Here is a 9,051-nt window from a genome sequence, read left to right on the forward strand (position 1 = left end):
TTAATTTGACTTAGTTTCTTCTCTGACTATTCTACATAGTTCCTTTACTGGTTTTTCACTTTTTTTTCCACTTTTTCATGAAATATTGAGTGTATTTTGTAGAGCAGTCTTTCTAGTTGTGAATTCTTTTAACTTTTATCATGGAAGGTTTTTCTTGTCAATTCTGAAGTTTAATTTTGCTGGGTAATAGTATTCTTGGCTGGCATTCATTTTCTTTTAGATTCTAGCTTTGAGGGACTGGGCTAAGAAATCCTCTGAGATACAGACTGGTTTCCCTCTAAATGTGACCTGTTGTTTATCTCTGGCAGTCTTTAAAATTCTATCCTTATTCTGTATGTAAGGCATTTTCATAATAATGTACCTTGGTGTGGGTCTGTTGCAATTTTGTATATTTGGGGTCTTGTATGCCTCCTGTATTTGATTTTCCATTTCATTTTTAACAATTGGGAAATTTTCTGATACTTAGTTGAAAAGATTGTACATGCCTTTTGTTTGTATCTGAGCCTTCATCTACCCCAACAAATCTTAAATTTGGTTTTCTATGTTATCCCACATTTCTTGGAAGTTCTGTTCATAGTCTCTTAACATCTTTTCTCCATGGTCAACTTTATTTTCAAAATTACATATTTTGTCTTCATTGCCTGAAATTCTGTGTTCCACATGGTCTAGTCTGCTGTTGATGGTTTCCATTGAATTTTTAATTTGTTTTATTCCTTCATTTTGAGAATTTCTGCTAGATTTTTTCAGAATTTTTCTTTATTGAAGTGATCTTTCACTTCCTGTATTTTCTCTGAGTTCACTCCTTACATCATCCTTTCTCTCACAGATCAGTTTAACTATGTACATTCAAAACTCCTCCTCTGACATTTCTTCCACTGTGGTGTCAGTGGATTCTGTTATTGAAGCATCTTGGTTTGTTTGGGGCAATTTTCTCCCTTGCTTTTTCATGTTGTCTGTGTGTCTACCCACTTAACAGTATGGATCTGAGGCAGTAGAGTTTCTACCCTGTGGTAGTGTCCCCGAAAGTTTCTAGTACCTCATCATTTAGGGAGAGATGACAACAACCAATGCAAACAATATACAGCATTAACCCAAATAGTTCCTGGTAGACATCTACAATGTTAATTGTCACAATAAACAAAAATGATGTGATCAGTTATTGCCCACAGTAATAACAGTAAGTTTGCAAAAGGTAAAGCCCTTACCCTTTTTAACCCACCTTGCTGAGAAGCTGCCTACCTACTCTTGGTTTTACACCATGGAGAAGCCAGGAAAGGGATCATCTCTATTCTGCCATCTTGTGAAGCTGTTTCCAACATCTTTTTTTTCATCTGTGGTTTTATTAATTTGTATTCTCTCTCTCTCTCTCCCCCTTTCAAGATTTATAGTATTATTTAGGTTGGTAACATCTTGATTTCCATGTTTGGATTACCTGTTTATTGATGATAAGGGTGTGTTGAATCACTCAGTATTATTTTATTGGGGTTTATCTCAGATTTCATGAAGTGTTTTTATATTTTTAGTCAGGTGCACTGATATTTGTGGTGTATATATTTACTACTACTATATCTTTTTGGATTATTCCCTTTACCAGGACTTGGTGGACTTTGTTGTCTCTTATTAATTTTTGCTTGAAATCTGCTTTTTCATATGAGAATAGCTACTCCTGCTTGATTTGAATTCCATTTGAAGGACTATTTTTTCCCTATGTCTTTACCTTCATCTTGTGGGTGGTTTTGCCTGTGAGATGAGTCTTTCTCAAACAGCATAGAGATACATCTTGTATTTTGATCAATTTTACTATCTTTGTCCTTCTTTTTCACTGAAAAATGTTTTTATTTTATGTACAAATAATGGGCAGATGTTATACCCACAAATTCTATTTTCCATAAAAATTAGGAAACTTTTTTTTAAAAGAAAAACTATGCAACAAAATTTAAAAGATACTGGGATTTCTTTGTTTCTAGATCATTGCTAGGCATGGGGGAGAGGGAGGGAGCTTGCTCTAACAGGAATCACAAATTAGAGCTGAGTATTCTCTAAAGCAGAAATAATATAGTGCCATTTCAAGTAAAGATTATTCAGCTCTCCTGGAGTACATCCACAAATACCTGCCGAGAACAGGTAAACCAGGTCAAAATAGCTCAGCATAATTAGGCTTCATTGTATTAGGCCATTATGCTCCTTTAAACTAATAAATCAAAACAAAAAATACTGCAACAAAAATAAATGATTTTGAGATTGTCATACAAATTCTTAGTTCCTCATTGTATCCCCCCTTCTATAACATAACAAAGGGAATGTTTTATTGCAATGAAAATTTTATTTTTTATATCGCTGGCCATGAATTTTTGTATTAGTTATTACATAAATGCTGCCTAGTGCTATTATCCAAAAAGCATGACCATTCTGTCCACAATCCACTTGTGCATTTATAAACAGAATTTTCATGATTTACATACATAAGCACGTCTATCAACGAAAACGCTACAATGAGGTACAATCTAACATTCATAATCTGATGCTTTGCAGATAGCAACGTTGGAGAAAAGTCAGTGACAATATATAAAAATCAATAATTGAGAATTAAGTTCTCAGTCTCCAAAGGAGATTTTCAAATGTACATATAGAAATGGTTACAGAGATTGAGATTTTTAAGAAACATCCTCCATGTCCACATCCTGTTGTAACTGTTGTACCATTTTTTCTTCCAGCTGCTTTCCTTTGACTGCAAGAGGGGCTCAGATAAGATGGATGTTTTGCTTGACTTCTTTTATATCCTGAACTTTCTGTAGCTCTTTATTTTTCTTCAATCTGTTCATTATAAATTTAGCTTGGCGTTTCTGATTGACCTCTTCAACTATTTTCATTGCATCAATAGTTTTATTCCATAGTTCTTGCTGGTATTTGACAGGTTCATTTCTACATTTTTCGAATTCAAATGAATTTTCACTATAAGTTCTTTACTGGCTGCTTTCCGGAATGCTTTAGTCCACCTGACCTTGTGAGGATTGCGCTTCTTTTTAAAGTTCTTATGACATTTGGATTTACAAAATCTGAATACCTTGCAATCATTGCAGATGAACATCATGCTGTGGCCGGGGTAGATGGGACCGGAACAGAAATAACACTTCTCCATACGCATGTTGAACGTGCGTGGACACCCATCAACCAAACGGCGAACTGGGGAGGAAGTCTATCTTTGTCTTTTAGTTGGAGAGTTGAGACCATTTATATTCAATGTTATTTTGTGTTAGTGATTTCTTGCCATTTTGATTTGTTTGCTACAGGTAATTTTGTCTTGACTTTCACTTCTCTTCTAGTGATCTTCCTCTATTTGGTGAGCTTGGGGTTGTTTTTAAGATGTGTGCAACACATCTTTGGCTACTTTTTATAGGGCTGACCTGGTGGTCTTTTAGTTTATCCTTGTCATATAAAGTTTTATTTCTCCATTGATTTTTTTCAAAGAGAGATTTGCTTGATAAAGGAATCTTTTTTTTTTTTTAATTTAAACAAATAGGATACATGTTGTTCCTCTCTATTTGTACATGGAGTCAAGGCACACCATTTGTGTAATCATAAATTTACATAGGGCAATGTTGTTTGATTCATTCTGTTATTTATTTTCCCTTCTCCCCACCCCTCCATCCCCTCTTTTCCCTCTATACAGTCCTTCCTTCTTCCATTCTTACCACCCTCCTTATCCCTAACACTAAACCAAACCCTAACCCTAACCCTAATGCTAACCCCTCCCACCCCCCATTATATGTCCTCATCAGCTTATCAGCGAGATCATTTGTCCTTTACTTTTGAGATTGACTTATCTCACTTAGCATGATATTCTCCAATTTCATCCATTTGCCTGCAAACGCCATAATTTTATCATTCCTCATGGCAGAGTAATATTCCATTGTGTGTGTATATATATATATATATATATATAAAACAGTTTCTTTATCCATTCATCAACTGAAGGGCATCTAGGTTGGTTCCACAGTCTGGCTATGGTGAATTGAGCAGCTATGAACATTGATGTGGCTGTATCTCTGTAGTATGCTGATTTTAAGTCCTTTGGGTATAGGCCAAGGAGTGGGATAGCTGGGTCAAATGGTGGTTCCATTCCAGGCTTTCTGAGGAATCTCCATACTGCTTTCCAGAGTGGCTGCACTAATTTGCAACCCCACCAGCAATGTATGAGTGTACCTTTTTCCCACATCCTCACCAACACTTATTGTTGCTTGTGTTCTTGATAATCGCCATTCTAATTGGGGTGAGATGGAATCTTAGTGTAGTTTTGATTTGCATTTCTTTTATTACTAGAGATGCTGAACATTTTTTCATATATCTGTTGATTGCTTGTACATCTTCTTCTGTGAAGTGTTTGTTCATTTCCTTAGCCCATTTGTTGATTGGATTATTTGTATTCTTGGTGTAGTTTTTTTTGAGTTCTTTATAGATTCTGAAAATAAGCGCTCTATCTGAAGTATGAGTGGCAAAGATTTTCTCCCACTCTGTAGGCTCTCTCTTCACATTACTGATAGTTTCCTTTGCTGACAGAAAGCTTTTTAGTTTGAATCTATCCCAGTTGTTGATTCTTGTTTTTATTTCTTGGGCTATGGGAAGTCTGATCCTAAGCCAACAAGTTGAAGGTTTGGACCTACTTTTTCTTCTATAAGATGCAGGGTGTCTGGTCTGATTCTGAGATCCTTGATCCATTTTGAGTTGAGTTTTGTGCAGGGTGAGAGATAGGGGTTTAATTTCATTCTGTTGCATATGGTTTTCCAGTTTTCCCAGCACCATTTGTTGAAGAGGCTATCTTTTCTCCATTGCATATTTTTGGCCCCTTTGTCTAGTATGAGAAAATTGCATTTATTTGGGTTTGTGTCCATGTCCTCTATTCTGTACCATTGATCTACCTGTCTATTTTGGTATCAATACCATGCCGTTTTTGTTACTATTGCTTTGTAATAGAGTTGAAGATCTGGTATTGCGATACCCCCTGCTTCGCTCTCCCTGCTAAGGATTGCTTTAGCTATTCTGGGTTTCTTATTCTTCCAGATGAATTTCATAATTGCTTGCTCTATTTCTGTAAGGTACATCATTGGGATTTTAATTGGAATTGCATTGAATCTGTATAGCACTTTAGGTAGTATGGCCATTTTGACAATATTAATTCTTCCTATCCAAGAACATGGGAGATCTTTCCATCTTCTAAGGTGTTCTTTAATTTCTTTCTTTAGTGTTCTGTAGTTCTCATTGTAGAGGTCTTTCACCTCTTTTGTGAGATTGATTCCCAGGTATTTTATTTTTTTCAATGCTATTGTGAATGGGGTAGTTTTCCTAATTATTCTTTCCGAAGATTCATCACTTATGTATAAAAATGCATTGGATTTATGAGCATTGATCTTGTAACCTGCTACTTTACTGAATTCACTTATGAGTTCTAAGAGTTTTCTGGTGGAATTTCCAGGTTCCTCTAAATATATAATCATGTCATCAGCAAACAGGGATAGTTTGAGTTCTTCTTTTCCAATTCGCATCCCTTTAATTTCTTTGGTCTGTCTAATTGCTCTGGCTAGAGTCTCAAGAACAATGTTGAATAGAAGTGGTGAAAGAGGGCATCCCTGCCATGTTCCAGTTTTTAGGGGGAATGCTTTCAGTTTTTCACCATTTAGAATGATATTGGCCATGGGCTTAAGGTAGATGGCCTTTACAATGTTAAGGAATGTTCCCACTACCCCGATTTTTTCTAGTGTTTTGAGCATGAAGGGATGCTGTATTTTATCAAATGCTTTTTCTGCATCTATTGAAATAATCATGTGATTCTTAACTTTAAGTCTGTTGGTATGGTGAATGACATTTATTGATTTCCAGATGTTGAACCAACCTTGCATCCCTGGGATGAAACCCACTTGATCGTGGTGCACTATCTTTTTAATATATTTTTGAATGCGATTTGCTAAAATTTTGTTGAGAATTTTTGTGTCGATGTTCATTAAGGATATTGGTTTGAAATTTTCTTTCCCCGATGTGTCTCTGTCTGGTTTAGGTATCAGGGTGATATTGGCTTTATAGAATGAGTTTGGGCGGGTTCCCTCCTCGTCTATTTCATGGAATACTTTGAGGAGTATTGGAATGAGCTCTTCTTTAAAGGTTTTGTAGAACTCGGCTGAGAACCCATCTGGTCCCAGACTTTTCTTTGTTGGTAGGCTTTTGATGACTTCTTCTATTTCATTGCTTGAAATTGATTTATTTAAGTTGTGTATGTCCTCCTCATTCAGTTTAGGTAATTCATGTCTCTAGAAACTTGTTGATGTCTTCGAGGTTTTCTGTTTTGTTGGAGTATAGATTTTCAAAATAGCTTCTAATTATGTTTTGTATTTCACTCGTGTCTGTTGTGATATTTCCTTGTTCATTCCGAATTTTAGTGATTTGGGTTTTCTTCCTCTTTCTCTTTGTTAGTGTGGCTAAGGGTTTATCAATTTTGTTTATTTTTTCAAAGAACCAACTATTTATTTTGTTAATTTTTCCGATTGTTTCTTTTGTTTCAATTTCGTTGATTTCGACTCTGATTTTAACTATTTCCTGTCTTCTACCACTTTTGGTGTTGGTCTGCTCTTCTTTTTCTAGGGCTTTGAGTTGTAGTGTTAAGTCGTTTATTTGTTGATTTCTACTTCTTTTGTTGAATGCACCCCATGAAATAAATCTTCCTCTAAGTACTGCTTTCATAGTGTCCCAAAGATTTTGATATGATGTGTCTTTGTTTTCGTTTACTTCTAAGAATTTTTTTATTCCCTCCTGATATCTTTTGTTATCCATTCATCATACAAAAGTGTATTATTTAATCTCCAGGTATTGGAGAAATTTCTGTTTTTTATTCTGGCATTTATTTCTAATTTCAATCCATTATGATCTGATAGAGTAGAAGGTAGTATCTCTATCTTCTTGTATTTGCTAACAGTAGCTTTGTGGCATAAAACATGGTCTATTTTAGAGAAGGATCCATGTGCTGCTGAGAAGAAAGTGTATTCGTTCTTTGTTGGATGGTATATTCTATATATGTCGGTTAAGTCTAAATTGTTGATTGTGTTATTGAGATCTATGGTTTCTTTATTCAATTTTTGTTTGGACAATCTATCCAGTGGTGAAAGAGGTGTGTTAAAATCACCTAGTATTATTGTGTTGTGGTCTATTTGATTTCTGGAATTGAGAAGGATTTGTTTGACGTACATGGATAAGCAATGTTCGGGGCATAGATATTTATGATTGTTATGTCTTGCTGATTTATGCTTCCCTTAAGCAGTATGTAATGTCCTTCTTTATCCCTTCTTACTAGTTTTGGCATGAAGTCCATATTATCTGAAATGAGGATGGATACTCCAGCTTTTTTGCTGTGTCTGTGTGCATGGCATGTTTTTTCCCATCTTTTCACCTTTAGTCTGTGGGTATCTCTTTCTATGAGATGAGTCTCTTGCAGGCAGCATATTGTTGGATTTTTCTTTTTAATCCAATCTGCCAGTCTATGTCTTTTGACTGATGAGTTCAGGCCATTAACATTCAGGGTTATTATTGTAATATGATTTGTATTCCCAGTCATTTGACTCATTTTTGCTTTTTGACATGGTTTGGTTTCTCCTTTATTTGGCTATTCCTTTAGTTCCTCCCGTTGCTGATTTGCATCATTGTTTTTCATCTCTTCCTCATGGAATATTTTGCTGAGAATGCTCTGTAATGATGGCTTTTTGTAAATTCCTTTAGCATTTGTTTATCATGGAAGGATCTTATTTTGTCGTCAAATCTGAAAGTAAGTTTTGCTGGGTATAAGATTCTTGGTTGGCATCCGTTTTCTTTCAGGGCTTGGTAAATGTTGTTCCATGCCCTTCTAGCTTTTAGGGTCTGGATTGAAAAATCTGCTGTTATTCTTATTGGTTTCCCCCTGAATGTAATTTGAGTCTTTTTCTCTTGTGGCCTTAAAATTCTGTCTTTATTTTGTATGTTAGGTATTTTCATAATAATGTGCCTTGGTGTGGGTCTGTTGTAATTTTGTATATTTGGAGTCCTATAAGCCTCAATAAAGGAATCTTTTTGCAATTATTTGAGGTTAGAACATCACATTCCAGCCACCACTCTCCCCACCCCCAATTTTAGGGTCCGAGCTGAGAATTTGAAGGTGAACCTTATCTGTTTGCCTCTATATGTGACCTGATGCTTTTCTCTTGCAGATTTTAATATTATTTTCTTTATTTTCTCATTGAGCATTTTGATTATGATGTGTCCTGAATTTATTTTCTGATCTTGTTACTTTGGGGTTTTGTTTGTTGATGTCTATTTAATTTCCAATATGGAGAAAGTTTTCTGTTATTATCAATTGTCTCAATGAACATGTTCTTGATGCCTTTAGCCTTTATCTCCATGTTCCATTCTATCCCAATGACTCTTGGGTTTGTTCTCTTTGCATTGTCCCAGAGTTCTTATATATTCTGATCATGGTTTTATATTTTTTCCTCTTTATTTCATACTGAGTATTCAAGTTCATGTAGCCTATCATTGAGTTCTGCAGTTCTATTTTTCATGCAATCTAATCTTTTGGTGATTTCAAGTGAATTAATTATTCATTGTGTCTTTCATTTTCAGGAGTTCTGATTGTTTTCTTTTCAATATTTTTCTTTATTAAAACAGTCTTTCATCTCCTATATTTGCTCTCTTAATTCATTCCTTAGTTCTTTCAGTTCATTGAACATTTTAATAATCAATTTTTAATGATATTTCTCTGGAATTTTATCTAGATTCATGCATTCCTAAGAAAAATGTGAATTCAGCTGTTGTGGGATGAAATATTCTATCGATATTAGGTTCACTTGATTTATAGTAGTATTCATCTTATAAGCATCTTTATTGATTTTACGTTTGGATGATCACCTTTGGGAGTGTGTGCTGAAATCATATGGTATGATTGTATTGAGATCTATCTGCGACTTGGTGTCAAGATGTGTTTCTTTTCATTGTGAATTGTTTTATTAAATTTTTTTTCATGCATGTATACAGGGTAAT

At 35.0% G+C, this 9,051-nt stretch overlaps 1 pseudogene across 1 annotated transcript; it reads right to left on the minus strand.

The window, feature by feature from the left end:
• Window positions 1–2,558: 2,558 nt before the first annotated feature.
• On the minus strand, window positions 2,559–3,190 carry LOC306643600 (putative ribosome biogenesis protein RLP24; annotated as a pseudogene). The gene has a single exon. The product of its transcript is annotated as a putative ribosome biogenesis protein RLP24 (transcript).
• Window positions 3,191–9,051: the final 5,861 nt, after the last annotated feature.

The sequence above is a fragment of the Sciurus vulgaris genome (genome assembly GCF_902686455.1).
Source record: "Sciurus vulgaris genome assembly, chromosome: 14".
Classification (NCBI taxonomy): domain Eukaryota; kingdom Metazoa; phylum Chordata; class Mammalia; order Rodentia; family Sciuridae; genus Sciurus; species Sciurus vulgaris.